General features: G+C 37.5%; 2 protein-coding genes across 13 annotated transcripts in view; one reads left to right on the top strand and one right to left on the bottom strand.

The window, feature by feature from the left end:
* The window catches only part of CMSS1 (cms1 ribosomal small subunit homolog), a 382,900-nt gene that overhangs the window by 57,547 nt on the left and 309,435 nt on the right, over positions 1 to 15,918 (top strand). The gene's annotated exons all lie outside the window — the stretch shown is intronic.
* Positions 1 to 15,918, bottom strand: part of FILIP1L (filamin A interacting protein 1 like) — a 287,005-nt gene that overhangs the window by 32,024 nt on the left and 239,063 nt on the right. The window lies entirely within an intron of this gene.

Genomic DNA, 15,918 nt, shown 5'->3' with positions numbered 1-15,918 from the left:
ATCATGTTATTCTTATTTATACTTTAGTAAATACGTTTTTGTTACATTTGTTTTTTGGTTGCTGGGGAAGAAGGCGGCAGAGGGAAGCCAGAAGTCTCAGTCTCTCTTTTTTTGGAGACATCTCCGGGAGTGATTTAGACTTCAAACCTTCTCTTTCCTCTTTGTAAAGAGTAGGGGTCCTCAGAGGATAGTATTTTATTTCCTGATGATGTAACTACCAAACAATTCTTCAAGTGGTGATGGGAAGGCCAGATGAAATCTTATTTTTTCAGTGTTTTTCCTGAGAGAACCTCCTTGTTCCTCATTTCTGCATGCCTGTGTTTTAACGAAAGTAGTTAAAACTAATCAGTTTATATGGCAGGGAAAATATTTATTAAAGAAATTTAATGTTTTGTGCAGTCCTTTCAAGACAAAGTATAAAAATAGAACTTTAGAATCAGTTTTAATTCATCTGTTCTTTTCTACCAGCACACAAAATAAAACAAAATAAAAAAGACCTGAGAAGAAAAAAGAAACTGACGAAATATGACTGAATTAAGCCTGTTACCCTTTACTAGGGGGCAGATTTACTTGTATAAATACTTTTTTTTGTAAATGAGAATTAGCCTCCTAATTGCTTTGCACAGCAATAAGAGAAGTAATCTCTAAAGTCCTAGCCAACTATATGAATCTGCTAAGTAAATTAGAGACGTGGCTGCCTCATTTGTGAGTTTCAAATAAACTGAGTAGTTTAAATAACTTGAGTCTATTTAATTTTTAAAATTACATTAAAATAGGATTGCTTCCTATTATAATGTACATGTCTGTAGAATTATTGTTTCCATATGTTTTGTCAAACAGAAATAATGAAAATAGTCTGCCTGTTTCTTTTCTTTAGTGTGGAGTAGAGAAAGACTGGTTGCAGAGAATTTATAGTTAGCAAAAATGGCATGGAGAAAAGATGCAGGGCACAAAAATAAACATGTATCATCTTTAATAAACTGTGGGCTCACTTTAACAGTTCTTCTAGATCACTCTACCTGTCTACTGAGATGCGTATTAAACTAACCCCTGCTTTTTGTATATACTGTTTTAAGAGAAGTGAATGATTATACTCTTCAGCTGAACTTAAGTTTTAATATTTGATTTGCAGTTTCGTATTAACATTTTAGATGTTGGTTTGTTAAATACACTTATGAAGTGTATTTAAATATTTTTAGTCTCCTATGCTTGCCTTGTACTGATTAAATATCCTTTGAGATTTTTATACTAGCTTTGATTTATTACAAGTGAGATAAAATGACTGTTATGAAAGTTGCATGAAGCATAAACACCTGAATCTCAACTCCAAACTGGTAACATAAAGCACCTCTACCCAAAGCTAGCATTTTTGTAACTTGTTCTGCCTCCTTTCCCCTCTGATGGATACAGAGGCTTCCTAACATTTGACACTACCGTTTATTTCTTTCTTATACTTTTGTACTCATGCTTTGCATTTATGTTCATGCTTTTGACTTCCCAGTTTCCCTGTAAAATATGTCAGTATTATTTCCTCCTTTTCTTTAGGTGAAGTAACTGAAGACTAGAGAAGTTAAATGGCTAAAAGACTTGTCTAGGGTTCTCGAAGCAAGAGAAAAGAAGATCAGTACTCCTACTTCCGAGTTCCTTGCCTGTGCTCTTAACTCGCTGAAGCACTGGCCTCTGAAACAGCTATGACTCAGCGTTCCAGCTGAGGTCATGGTATGTGGCCACTCTCTTCAGGAATCAATAATAACTCTCATTTGTTGAGCTTTTAGTTCATACCAGTCACTGTGCTTAATGCTCTACATGCACTCCATCATTTAATCTGCATAACACATTTTGAGGTGGTTTTATCCATACTTTTCAGATGATGAAACACATTTGGAAGGGTAAAATTGCTTGACCAAGGTCACACTGCTGGTAAAGTAATGAAAGCAAAAAATTGAACCAGTGTTATTATATATACAGCCTTAGTCTTGTCTTCTGTTAAGGATTTGCTCAGAATCTCTCAGAGGTGTTGCTAGTAAAGAAATATTCTGATTTAACTGAGAAGTTTGTGTCTTTATTTTTCAGACTGATGTTGAACTAGGAGAACTAAAACTCACACTCTTCGTAGGCCACACACCAGAGCCACCCTGACTGTGTGCCGAATAACCCTAGGGAGTGTTGTTTACATTGGAGACATTGTGGATTTGTATATTTACTAAGATAGTTTTCTTGAGGATGTTGGCAACATGTTCTAATAAAGATAGAATATTATAAAAATTTTCCAACAGATGAAAGTCAAAGGTCTTGAAGAAGCGGAATCTTTATCTAACTGACACAAGGGCACCCTGGGTCTTGTATTGAACACTCCAGCCAGCCATTGGCATTGTGCTCCACTGGCCACATGAGTAGATTTTTATCTGCTTTCCTTTTCCTATCAACATTCTCTTTGCAATGCAATTTTTGTTCTCTTAGCTTCTGACATATATTTATTATGAAAAGAATAGAGTTATGACCATTGTGCCTCAGTCTTGGCTGAAAAAGTTTTACTTCCCTTTTTACTGAAAATTTTACTATCCAGTTGCTATATGACTCTTCTCATTTTATAATCAGGAATATCCTACAAATAAGTATACCTGCAAATAAAAGTCCTTTCTACAACTAGTAAGCTGAATTTATGATCTAAATCAGCAATAGTTTTAAGTTATCATTTGGAAATGGCACAAAGGAATTTTTCTACCAAGCTAATCGCTTTCTAATGCAGAAGAAGGGTTTGTAGGTGACAAGGCTGGAAACTAGGATGTATCCATTTGATTGAATGGTATGAGGTCTCTTTTGTTAGATAGCCCAAAACAGTTGAATATCAGCAATTTCCCATGGTTTAAGCTATTGCCAGGAGGTTATTACAATGGCCACAGCAACCAATGTTAGTAGTAGTGTCCACAATTATTTAACTGTTTTAAAATAACATTAATGTGTTACTAAACATGTCAGAGCCAGTTTCTCTTTGTGAAGTGACTGCTCTTATTTTCTTTCTTGTCCTGTCTCCCTGCCTTTGTTTCTTCTTGTGACTGGTAAAGTCTTTTGGTCATCTGAATAAGTGCCAGAGAAGCAGTATTCATAATTAGCTGAACCTTTTCTAGAGCCGCCCACAATTTTTACTATTGGTTCTTTCATCAGGTAAGTGGCAGTGTGCACTGCTCTCTGGAAGCTCTGCTGCAAGCTTTGGGATGGTAACACTCACGTGGCATGTGACATGTTTGCTCCTTTGCCTCTAGAAGAGTATATGTGGAAACACTATAACATGCAAAGAAAAACAGCAATTCTTATTATGGGCTTGGTGCTGTTATGAGAAGCTGAACAGAGAGGGGATATAGATCCAGGATGGCATGGGGAGAGGCAGAATGCTGTGGTCCTTCATTGCATCAGCCAGTAGTTGGATTGGCCAGAGTGTGAGCCTTTGGTGCTAAGATATTCCTCCTGACAGAACATTCTAACATCTCATGCACAGACTTCTTGAAAAACGGCTTTGCCTCTGAGCATTGGGCAAGCCTGCTGTAGATGTGGAACTGATCACTTCTCTGCTTCTACACAATTTTGGAGGAAGGCTAAAGAGACTGAGCACCACAGGTGGGCAACTGTGGAACATAGAACCAAAAGGAAAGTCTGAGGGTGAAAGCAGCTTCTCTCCATGCCAGGGACAATCAGTTTTCTAACCTACCTCTTCCTTTCACTCTTCTTTCTGTTCCCCAGGTGATATCTGCCTCGCTTTGTACACATAAATGCCTGCATGAAATATACCACATCCCCAGGCAGCACAGCACTTACACTGTGCACCGAGAGCTTAACCAGCAGTTAATGGGCTGTAGTGAATTTGAATTTACATACAGACTGTCTCACTCTTACCTGCAGCCCAGATCTCCTGTCCCAGGCCTCCATAGTCCTTGACGTTTCCAGAGGCTCCTCAACTATTCCTATTCTTACTTTAGCAGACTTTGATTTTATAAAGGTACCAATCCCCTTGAGAGTTAACTTGGGCTGATAGCAACAGTGTCAGTGGTAATGTTAGGGAATGGGATGCCCTTTATTAACATTAAAATGAATGCTATTTTGTGGCTTTAAAAATTAACTTAAAAATAGTTCAGTGCCCATGTCATAATTTGGAAAATGCAGAAAAGTCAAAAACACATTTTACAACTAGTTCTACCACATGAATACTGCCAACTATTAACAATTCCATGTACTGTGTTTCCTTTTGGTCTTTTTCTAAGCATTTGTAAAGCATAATTCATACTTTGGGCATAATTGTGTATTGTTTCTTTTTACCTTTTTTATATTAATATTCCTGGCTTTTCTATAGCTATCGGGTCATTTAAAAGCATATATTTGCATATTTTCCCTAGAAATGGTGGTCATAAAGCCAACCACTGACATCACCATGGTTTTTCTTTAACAAATGAAACAAGGAAGTCCATATTTAATGGAGACTTTTCTGTTGATCAGAGACCTCCTATTCTTGGTTTACGTGGGATGCTATGAGTTGACTATGGGACTCTAGTGAGCATGCCAGTAGGTGAGCAGAATGACTTGGGGAGAATGAAGGATTGATAATATGACATCACCATAAGATTATTAAATGAGAAGCAGGAAAAGCCTGCTATTTAGGTCCAGTCCATTTGCTTATTTATTCCTGCAAACATTTTGTGTTTCCTTGGTAACTAATAATAGTTTTGTGAAATTGTTGAACTCACAAGTATTGCTGCAAGAGTAAAAAAAAAATCCTTGAATCACAGAAATTAGATGGAAGAGACCTATTAGGTCGTCTTCTTTGTCCCTTGCCAGTACAGATTGTTCTTAATACTTTGTTCAATCCATTTTTTTAAAGGGACCTTGTAAACTAGTTGGTATTCCATGTCTTTTTTAAGTAATGCGTTTTAAAAGAAACTACTCTGACAGCTTTTTCTGTATAGTTGTGGAGCTTGATTTCAGGCTAAATATAAAGGAGGAAGACCTATGGGTTCAAAGTACAATTGGGGACTTCCGTGGTGGCGCAGTGGTTAAGAATCCACCTGCCAATGCAGTCGACACGGGTTTGATCCCTGGTCTGGGAAGATCCCACAAGCTGCAGAGCAACTAAGCCCATGCGCCACAACTACTGAGCCTGCGCTCTAGAGCCCGCGAGCCACAACTGCTGAAGCCCATGTGCCTAGAGCCCGTGCTCTGCAACAAGAGAAGCCACAGCAATGAGAAGCCCGCGCACCACAACGAAGAGTAGCCCCCGGTCACCTCCACTAGAGAAAGCCTGCGCGCAGTGACAAAGACCCAACGCAGCCAAAAATAAAATAAGTAAAGTACAATTGAACAGGTTTTTTTAGTTGGAAGTCATTGGGACAGTTTAGGATGTTATTGGAATAGTTGGCCAACTAAGGGTGAAACAGATGGGTGAGTTGAATTTATGTTTTCTTTTATCATTGGAAACTCAAATATAACAATGCATGAGGATAAACTGTTAATCATATAAACTCATTGAAATGGATCTAGAAGACCTAAGGAAATAAAGCATTTAGGAAGTAAAAAAAAAAAAGTGAGAGTAAAATGGTTCATTCTAAGGTTATTTTTATGAAAGAGACATTTTATGCTCTTCCCTCCTGTCCCTGATTCTGCTTTGTCCATTATTTATAGTTGATTATTACTTGATGTGAAGGTGGCTTCTAGTTGTAAAATCCTTTCCCTCAGTCAGGCAACTTTTTCAAAACCCCAGAAAGACAGAATAAAACTATCTCACAGAGCAGTCAGTGATGGTTTTATAGACTAAATGCTTCACTTCCCTACATTATGGCTAAAGATGTCTCCACTGGGAAAAATGACGAACAAATTAAGAAATAAGAAATGTGCTTTGAGTTTTATTACGAAGGATAATCATTTTATAAAATCACATTTTATAGTGTAAAAGGCCTTAAAAAACATCTACGCTCCTTATTACCACTCTTTGTTCTCCCTTTTTAAGTAGATGAGATAGTTGGATCTTGGAGAGGTTAGAAGGACTTGCCCCAAGGTCAAACAGTAAATTGCTGATCCAGCCACTATGTTTTATGGGTCTGCATGTCTCTGCTGGGAAACTTGAAAAATCAAAAATGGCTAATTAAGCAATGTGATTAGAACTGTCAAGAAGAATGTGTCTGAAATCCTAATTAATATTAGTGTAATGTACCTAGGTTTATACTAACCACGGAACTAATTTGGAACATTAATGAGCAAGTTATCCACTTTATGGATTAAAAATGCAATATTTTTGTTGCATTTCTTTTATTTATTTTTAAAAATTTATTTATTTATTTATTTTTTGGCTGTGTTGGGTCTTAGTTGCTATGCGCTGGCTTTCATTTTAGTTGCAGTGAGCTGGGGCTACTCTTTATTGCAGTGCACAGGCCTCTCATTAAGGTGGCTTCTCTTGTTGCAGAGTACGGGCTCTAGGTGTGCGGGCTTCAGTAGTTGTGGCTTGCAGGCTCTAGAGCACAGGCTCAGTAGTTGTGGTGCACAGGCTTAGTTGCTCCGTGGCATGTGGGATCTTCCCGGACCAGGGCTCAAACCCATGTCCCCTGCATTGGCAGGCGGATTCTTAACCACTGCAACACCAGGGAAGCCCTGTTGCATTTCTTTTAAATTAAATATCTGGTAATCAACTCAAGCCACCAAGGTTGATAATGGGTTGACAACTCTGGTCAAAAATTTAATGGAGAGATCTGAGCTTTTAATATTAATTCTGTCACTTAACAACATTGTCTTGCATGCTTGCCAATTGGTTATTCTGTATATGAGAAATCCTTTTATAATTTATGCCACTAGGTATCCAATTTGCATCATAAAATACAGGTTCAGGTTCGGGAGGGAGGTCAAAAGTCTTGTGTTCACCCTAAATTGAAATATCTCTCCAGTGAGAATTTCACTGTTCTTCTGGGAGTTGGTACATACACAGTCAAGTTGTCATTAGTCAGAGCTGAAGAGCTCCAGTGATTTGTTACTCCCTCAACAAGTCCATTCCATTCCGAACTAAAAATTGGCTTCCTCTGACTTCCACTGGCATTCCTGATCTTTCTGTGGAGCCATACTGAACAAATACATTGCTTTGACATGACAGTTTTTTAAATATTTGAAGACAGTTTGTCCTCAATCATCAGGTGTTCCTATTTGATATAATTTCAGTCCTTTCACACCCTGTGTCTAATGGTTTGGTGCTCAGAATGAACAAGTTACTTCCGAGTATAGTTACTTCCCCTTTATAGACTTATAGACTCTCTGTGTATGTGTGTGTGTGAGTGTGTGTGTAAACCTTAATTTTTCTTAGCATTTTAGGCAACCACATCAAACTACTGTGCCATTGAGCTTACTGATCACCAGCCTCCTAATGAACAACCACACACCTAAGTATTTTCATCATGCACTGCTCCCGTGATAATCTGGGTTAATCACTTCTATCCTATGTTGGTTTTGTTTATATTATATCTTTGTTATAATAAAAACAATAATATATAACACATTTATTGTTTAATGGATGCCGTGAACTGTATGCTTTACATATAATATCAACTTTGATCCACATAATGACCCTGTGGGATAGATAACTGAGGAACAGAGAGGTGAAGTAACCTGTGAAAGATCACAGAGGAAGTTAAGAGTGGCACCAGGGTTTGAATTACAGACTGACTTCAGCAACCTCTTGTAGAAATCACACTCAGTGTCTTGTAGTAAAATTTGGTCTTGGGGGTAAACAGTACTAAGCCTGGAGTCATAGAACTTTGTATCTCTCCTATCTGCCACCTACTTCATTATGCTTGCACCATGGGATAGTAGAGTGAGAATGGATCTTGGCGATCACCTGGTCAGCTTCCCTCATCTTATAACTGAATAACTGAAACTGAAACTCAGGCTGTGCAGTAGCCTGTTCAGGGACACGCAGGTGGGGCAGAGCTCACTCAGGCCAGTGTGTGATGCCTTTTCTGCTGCAGAACTCTGAAGTGTTTCTGCTTTGTACAGTTTCTTCTCTCTCTTTTCTCTTCTCCTCCCTCCCTTCCCTCTTCTCTTTCCTCCTTCTCGTCTTCTCTCCTTCTCTAATTATTTACGTCACTATAAGCATCAAAACAACAGTAACAGTAATAGAAATCATATTGAAAGGATCGCTTAAAAATCCTACCATACTGTGTTTTAAACTGTTTTCATTTATTGCCAACTTCTGAATCTGTATGTTCTTTAATCTTTTCAGATTATGACATAGATTTAAGAATCCTATCAAATATCTTCTTAAAATCCCTCTGACTTAAGTTTCATGGTTCAAAGAAGATTTAAGGAGTGGGAAGGGAAGGGAAAAGAATTGCTGTCATTTATTGAGAGCCTAATATGTGGTGATTATTCTGCCCAGCCCTCTACCTTGATCTTTCAAACCTCCTTCCCTCTCTGTGAGATTCTATATGAGGACAAGCACAATGCCCTGCACATAGTGGGCATTCCACAAACCTGCTGAATGAGGAAATGACTGCAAAGAAGTGCTTTGGATCCAGCAAGAAAAAGAGATGATGATCATGTACACACTACTCCCACTCATTGACTGTTAGCTTTTGGTCCATTTTATGTGCCATTTATTTCATATCCATGGAGGCAAGTATGTGTGCAGGATAGTGTGTGCAGGATATTTGCAGTGATAGATTTTGGCTTTGTACTTTTAAATCAACATGATACTGATTAAGTCTTGATGTGGAAACTATTCTTTCTTCCATTTAATCAAGTTTCTGTAATTTCCTTGATCACAAATATTATTTGCTAGGGAAATTTCCCCATGGGGGTGTATTTAATCGTGCAAGTAGGGAAAAGTCTGTCATGATAGTGCTCTGACAGCCTGAGGACTTGAGGAGTAAAAACTGCAGGGGCAGAGTTTCTTCCTAACACTTGCCTCTTGGCAAAACATAACTTAAAATAGAGCTGGTTTCTTTTAAAATATAATCAGTTCTAATGAAGACTGATCCAGTTTAGTTCTGAAACACATAGAATCAATTTTCAGTTACCATGAATGGCTCCTGCCCTAGTGATGCCAGAATGTCCATGTTCCAGCTCACTTATTCACACTGAGAATCTGGGGAATCGTCACTGGTGTCGACTCTGAGTGACCTCAAATTTGGACTCTGAGATTTATCTCCAAGTGCTGATATACTCTGATAAGATTGACAGAAATGATAAGTTTATAATAAGATTGCTTATTTGTCTCATTACTAGTCTATGCTACTTAGAGTATTCTATAAATTAATTTTCAAAACCTATGAATAGCTCAATTATATTTCATTACCTTATCTTTCAATACAAAAATTCAAAGTTCTTTGCTAAATGCAAGTATTTAAAATTAGCACGGGACTTCCCTGGTGGTGCAGTGGTTAAGAATCCGCCTGCCAATGCAGGGGACATGGGTTCGATCCCTGGTCCAGGAAGAAGATCCCACATGCCACGGAGCAACTAAGCCCGTGCGCCACAACTACTGAGCCTGTGCTCTAGAGCCTGCGAGCCACAACTACTGAGCCTGTGCACCACAACTACTAAAGCCTGCACACCTAGAGCCCATGCTCCGGAACAAGAGAAGCCACCTCAATGAGAAGCCCACATACCGCAATGAAGAGTAGCCCCTGCTTACCGCAACTAGAGAAAGCCCACGTGCAGCAACGAAAACCCAATGCAAAGATAAAATAAATAAATAAATAAATGATTTTTAAAATAAAAAAATAAAATTAGCATGAGTTCATGAACTTACATTGGCATTTCATTTCCTCTTTTTAGTATATCAGTAGACTCAAAATATGAAAATGGCTGAGGTGTTGCCTCACCTCTGATAGGTGCTGACTGACTTTTGGTTAAAATTAGACTCTTTCCATCCATCCATCCATCCTCTAACTATGGCTGTTGTTTGCTGAAACCTTGTGGAACATATGTCTAACTCTCTTCCTCTTTCTTCCCTCCTTTTTGCTCATAACCACACATACACTACATGCTACACAAGTACACATTCAGGCTTTTATGTATGCTCACTAACAACTACAAGGGGAAATGAACAATAATAAAATTCAAATTTTTAGATCAGGAATGGAAATCTACTTCCCAAAGGCTAAATGTGTTCTCTTTTTGTCCAGTCATTGTGACCTTCAACAACTAATAGCACTTTTTGTGAATGAGGATTATCATCAGTCATTTATGCCAATATGTTAGTAGCAAGATGGATGGGAGGGGGGTTGGCAGCTGATGCATGGCTTTCACATGTACAACATTGAAGAATTTTTATGCTCCTGATGGGATGAAAGGGCCTGTGTTCTCCAATTAGGTAGTGCCAGTGAGAAAATATGATGAAAAATCTTGAAAAAAATTAACCTTTGTTCATGATACTTGCTCACTGGAATGGAATTGAGCGAATGAAAAAGATATTACATTTTCCCTTCTAAATTGAAGGATGTGGGATATCAAAGGGAATACTGTTGTGGGGGGGCTCTTGTGATGACTTATAGGCATAAAGAAGTTAGGCCTAGTCTGCATCCGCCATGTTCTTTTAAGAAGCACTCAACATATATTTGTTGAGTACCTTCTGTGAGTATTTATCACTGTGCTAAGTTCATGGTGACGGGGGGGGGGGGGGGGGGGTAGAGAGTATAAAGCGTGACCCTGCCTAGATTTTGATGGGTAGATAGAAGAAACAAATAAACAAAAGCCAAAAACCAATTAATATGAAATTGGGATGCTGAGTTTGGTGAAGTAAGAATTTTTACAAAAGTATCAGTTAGACTTAGAAATATCTGGGTGGTCTTCATAACAGAAGATAAGGTTCATCTGGACCTTGAAGGGTGAGTATGTAATTCCAGGAAGGAGAATGGCAGAGCAAAGGGACCCTGGATTGACTGTAGTCACTGACTGGCTCTTGTTGAGCAGTATGGGGCCCCTGCAGACAGTTGTACAAGTGGTATACATCGCAGCCCTGGAGGAGAGAGTGGTCGCAAAAGGTGGGGCCAGACTATAAATGGGTCTTAAAATTCAAGCAGTGGGGGTTTTAACTTAATGTAGACAGTAGGATGCCATTGGCAGCTTTTGAGCATTTGAGTAACATACTGAAAGCAGTTTTAAGTGGCTTTGTTGGAAAGTTTCTTTTCAGTTGCATATTGAGCTGCAATATCCATAAAATAGAATTAGGAATACTCCAGCCTCGTTATACATTCGTATGTTAATGCTTCTTTTAGGTATAATTCTTGGACAAGTGAGGGTGTGGAGTAGCCTCTAGTGAAAAGTTTTAAAGGTCTTTTCTGAGAATCAAAATAAAATAGATGTATAATGTTTTACTTAAGCAGGAGAATTTCTTTTAGCTTTATTAAAAGAATGGCTCTCTTGAGCCATTTACTTGATAAGTAATTATGATTTATCAAAGCTTCTCCTCAGAGAAAAAGTTGGTAGCTGGGTAAAGATCTCCCAAGGCTGCTCATATCATACACACAAACTCTGAATATGAATGAATGACTTGCCGAATGAATTGGTTTGTTTGTTCGTTTTGATAATGTCCTTTGCAGAGGTACCTGTTTGATCCATTACTTACACTGGAGGAGGTTCTTTATGTTTTAGGTTCACCTTCTTAAGTACTTAGCTATCAGCAATTTTATTTACTGATTGTGGAAGGTAAAGTTGAGAAGAGAATCTTCTCAGAATGCTTTTTGTTGAGACAGACACTTTTATCTTCACTTTTCAACTTCCAGGGAAAAGAAATTCTGTGATTGTCTTCATTGGGTCAGTTCTGAGATTTCATAAATTTCAGTACAAAAAATAGCTTTGCTAAGGACTTTAGTTTGTTTCTTTTTTCCCCGTGGTTTTATTGGGCTTTGATCCCTCTCTTTGGCTCATGAGTTATTTAAAGTTGTGCTTCTTAATTTTTAAGCATATATTTTGGGCAGGAGGGAGAGATCCTTTTGTCACTGATTACGTTATAGCCAGAAAATATGGTCAGTTGTTATCTGCCTTTCGAAGTTTGTTATGATTTGCTTTATGGTCCCACTGTGTTTAGTTTTTGTACAAGTTCCCTATCTGCTTAAAGAGAATGTATATTCTGTAGGAGTTAAGAACATCATCCTCACTACAAATAAACCTTGCTTATTATGTTGTTAAAATCTTCTGTAACCTTGCTGAGTTTTGTCTGCTTGATTTATTAATGACTTAAGAGGTGTGTTAGACTCTTCCGCTGTGGTGGTGGATTAGTCTGTCCTTGTGTTTCTGTCAATTCTTGCTATAGTTATTAGAGACCATATTTTTATGTGCATGTAAGTTCAAACTATTCCTAGAAAATGGAATCTTTTCACATTATATAGTGACTCTTTATAGACGCTTTCCACCTTAAGGTCCCTTTTGTCTCATATTAACATAGTTGTATAACCTTTCTTTTGGTTAGTGGTTGCTTGATGATGTCTCTTTTCCAAACTTTTACTTTCAGTTTTGCTATATTCTTATGTTTGAGTCACTTATGAACAGCATACAGTTGGGAATTATTATTATTGTTAGAACTGTTTTAATCCAATCTGACAATCTTTGTCTTTTAATGTATTTAGTCTATGTTACAGTGATTATTGATGTATTTGGTTTTACTTTTGTCATGTTAGTTGATGGTTCTGTTTTTTACCACCTTTTTTGCTGTTGTTTTATCTCATTTCTTGGCTTCTTTTGGATTTTATTTTTATTCATTTTCACCCTCTCTACTTTGGAAGTCATATGCTATTTCTATTCTGTTAGGAATTAATTAGCTTATACATTCTACCTCACAAGTTAAATTCTCAAAGTCTAAAGCTAATCACAATTTTAATCCTCCAAAAACTTTAAGGACTTCAGAACACTTTAAGCATACCCTCCCAATTTTTATATTACTGTTGAAATATACTTTAGTTCTTTTTTTTAATTCCACAAGATATTATCATTACCTATTATTGTTCTTTTAGTCAGTGTTGGTTTAGATGTACCAACATATTTACCACTTTCTTTACTCATCATTCCTTCTTTTATTCCATACTTCCATCTGGGATCACTTTCCTTCAATCTAAATACATACTTTTGAAGTTCCTTTAGTGGAAGTGTGTTTTTTGCACACTCTCTCTTTTTATTTATTTGAACATGTCTATATTTTACCCTTGTTCTTAGGAAGATTTTTACAGTGCATAGACTTCTAGGTTGACACCATTTCTGTCAGGACATTGAGAGTAATATTCCACTGACTTTTGGCTTCCCATGTTAATGTTGAAAAGTCAATCATCAGTCTAATTGTCATTCCTTTTCTCTCTGGCTGCTTTTGTGATTTTTCCTTTGTCTTCTGATATTCTGCCATTTCATTATGATATTCTTAAGTATAGAGTTCTTTATTTTATATTTTCTGGGCTTCATTAAGATTCCTGTATGTGTGAATTGGTTTCTTTCCTCACTTCTAAAAAATTCTCAATGTTAAATCCTCAAATATGGCTTCTGAATAATTTTTTGTCTCCTTACCTTTTAAAACTTAGACACATGTTAGACCTTCTTACTCTGTTCTTCATATCCTTCAACTATTCTTTCACTTGTTCCGTCTCTAGCTCTTCAGGCTGCATTTTATTATTTCTTCAGATTTTTCTTCCAGTTCACTAATTCTCATTGCTGATCTTACAGTTATAGTTTTTCATTTCCAATTTTTTTCTTTCCTAATTTGTTTGGCCTTTTATAGTCTGTTACTCTTTTAACTAGAAATTTCAATCCCCTTTTTTATATTTCATATATTAAGTATGTTTTACACACTGTCTGATAATTTAAATATCTGATGTCTTTATCAACAGTTCTGATTCTGATTTCTCCGGCTTTCAATCATTATGCATTATTTTCTAGTGTGTTTTTGGATTTTTTTTAATATGAACTCATACATCTTAGACTTTATATGTGGGAATTCTTTGAACCCTGGGTTGAAGGTGGCTTCCTCTAGAGAGGATTTTTTTTTTTTTGCCAGGTGCCAGGGAGTATTGTCAGCCCAGAATCTCTAGGCTTTTTATTTTTTGTTTTTGGACCACCCAGGTAGTGTGAATTTGGGCTGCAAATTCTCATGTTGGGTAGCTTGTTATTATAAATTCTCAGTGGAGTTTATTTCTTCCCTTTCTCCCAATGCCACAGTTCAAGGAAAGTAGTTTTCCTTTTCGTTCCTGGAGGTTGGTTTTGTTTCTTAGTCACCTTTAACACTGATGGTTTAGATGTTTGTAATCCTAACTTTATGTGGGGTAGGGAGGGCCCTGGACTTTGTCCTCTGTGCCCTATGGTGCCATAAAAACTAAAGTTAAGTTCACAGCATTCAAAAAATGCTCTCAACGCAAAAGCCGGCTTGGGTTCTTCGTGTACCTTCTATACCATACACTATACTATACTTCTAATTTAGAGAAAGTTCATATAATAAGCTTACTTATTTCCTATCTCCCCTTGCTCTTAATTCACTATCATTCTTTTACCCTTAAAAATGGAAACTAGTTTTGGAATAGAAACAAAGTAGTAACAAAATTGAAGAGGTTCAACGGATAGAAATATTATTGAGGGTTCTGCTGACAGTGTTTTCTGATTTTGATAAAGCCTAAACTTTCTAGTTGGGAGAAACAAGTCACCTGCCTAAGGCTATTTGTTGGAATGTTACCATATTTTATTGCCAGATCCTTGCTTTTTTTGATAATTTAGTAGCTAAATTTGTTTTAAATATCATAGAAACCATTATTTCTGTTTGCATATCATTAGTTAGATAGATGTGAGTGCATGCATGTGTGTGCAAGTGTTTGTTTCAGTAGCTGCTTGTGTCTGTGCTGTGTTTTCCTTATCACTATATTGCATTTGCTTTATCCTCAGCTAAGAAGTGGGGGAATGAGATTCTGAAGATGCTTTTCAGGAGGGAACAACTCAAAGTCCATAAAAGTTGGGTGAATAGGTTTTCAGCCCTCATCCCAAGTCAGGTCTTCATGTTTCGTGGCCTTGGTCAGCCTTCATACAACAAAGCATATGGGCTGTTCCCAAAGAAGACCAAGTGGGTGGGGTGTGCAAAGATAACTAGGAATGGCAATGCCTTGTTTAGATGAATGCAGCATGCTCTGTGTCTGTCCTCTCAAGGTGTTCCTATGAGGAAATCTGGGGACTCTAAAGACACATCCTTCTGCCTTCATGTCTCCATCTCCAGTAACAATATTTTTAGAATCTAGGTATTTTTGGATGGTAAGCCCCAAAATAGTGTTGTCCATTTTGTAGACTCTCCACAAGTCTTTATGCTCTATAGATAATTGATTTATACTTATCTCTGTAAAATAGAGTTCCATGCTAATTGAGAACAATTTTTGTTTACCAACACCCCTCACAGAATACATAGATATTTTAGTTAGATTTTACCACCAACCCCAAAGGCATTTTGAAGGTAAAAAATCTTATTCCCTCTTTACTGAATCCACAAATGTTTCTATCAGTTTCTTTACAGTTTTCTTTTTATTGAAGCTGGGTGACTAAACATTCAGTATTCATTTATTAAATACCTACTGTGTTAAGTGAGACAAATCTGAGGGGAAGAAAGCCATTTAACATAGTACCAGCATATATTAGGCTCCAGTAAACTTTGTTCCTTTTCTCTGTGCTATTATATCCAAAGTTTAGTGCTATATGGAAAAATAAGACAGATCCCTTGCTTCAGGGAATTTACAGCTAAGAGTTGGTTAGGGAGGTATTAATATGGAAGAAAAGGGCTTCCCTGGTGGCACGGTGGTTAAGAATCTGCCTGCCAATGCAGGGACACGGGTTTGAGCCCTGGTCCGGGAAGATCCCACATGCTGCGGAGCAACTAAGCCTGTGCGCCACAACTGCTGAGCCTGCGCTCTAAAGCCTGCTCACCACAGCTACTGAAGC

This window comes from Lagenorhynchus albirostris, chromosome 5 (genome assembly GCF_949774975.1).
Source record: "Lagenorhynchus albirostris chromosome 5, mLagAlb1.1, whole genome shotgun sequence".
Classification (NCBI taxonomy): Eukaryota; Metazoa; Chordata; class Mammalia; order Artiodactyla; family Delphinidae; genus Lagenorhynchus; species Lagenorhynchus albirostris.
This window is presented reverse-complemented; position numbering and strand designations above follow the sequence as displayed.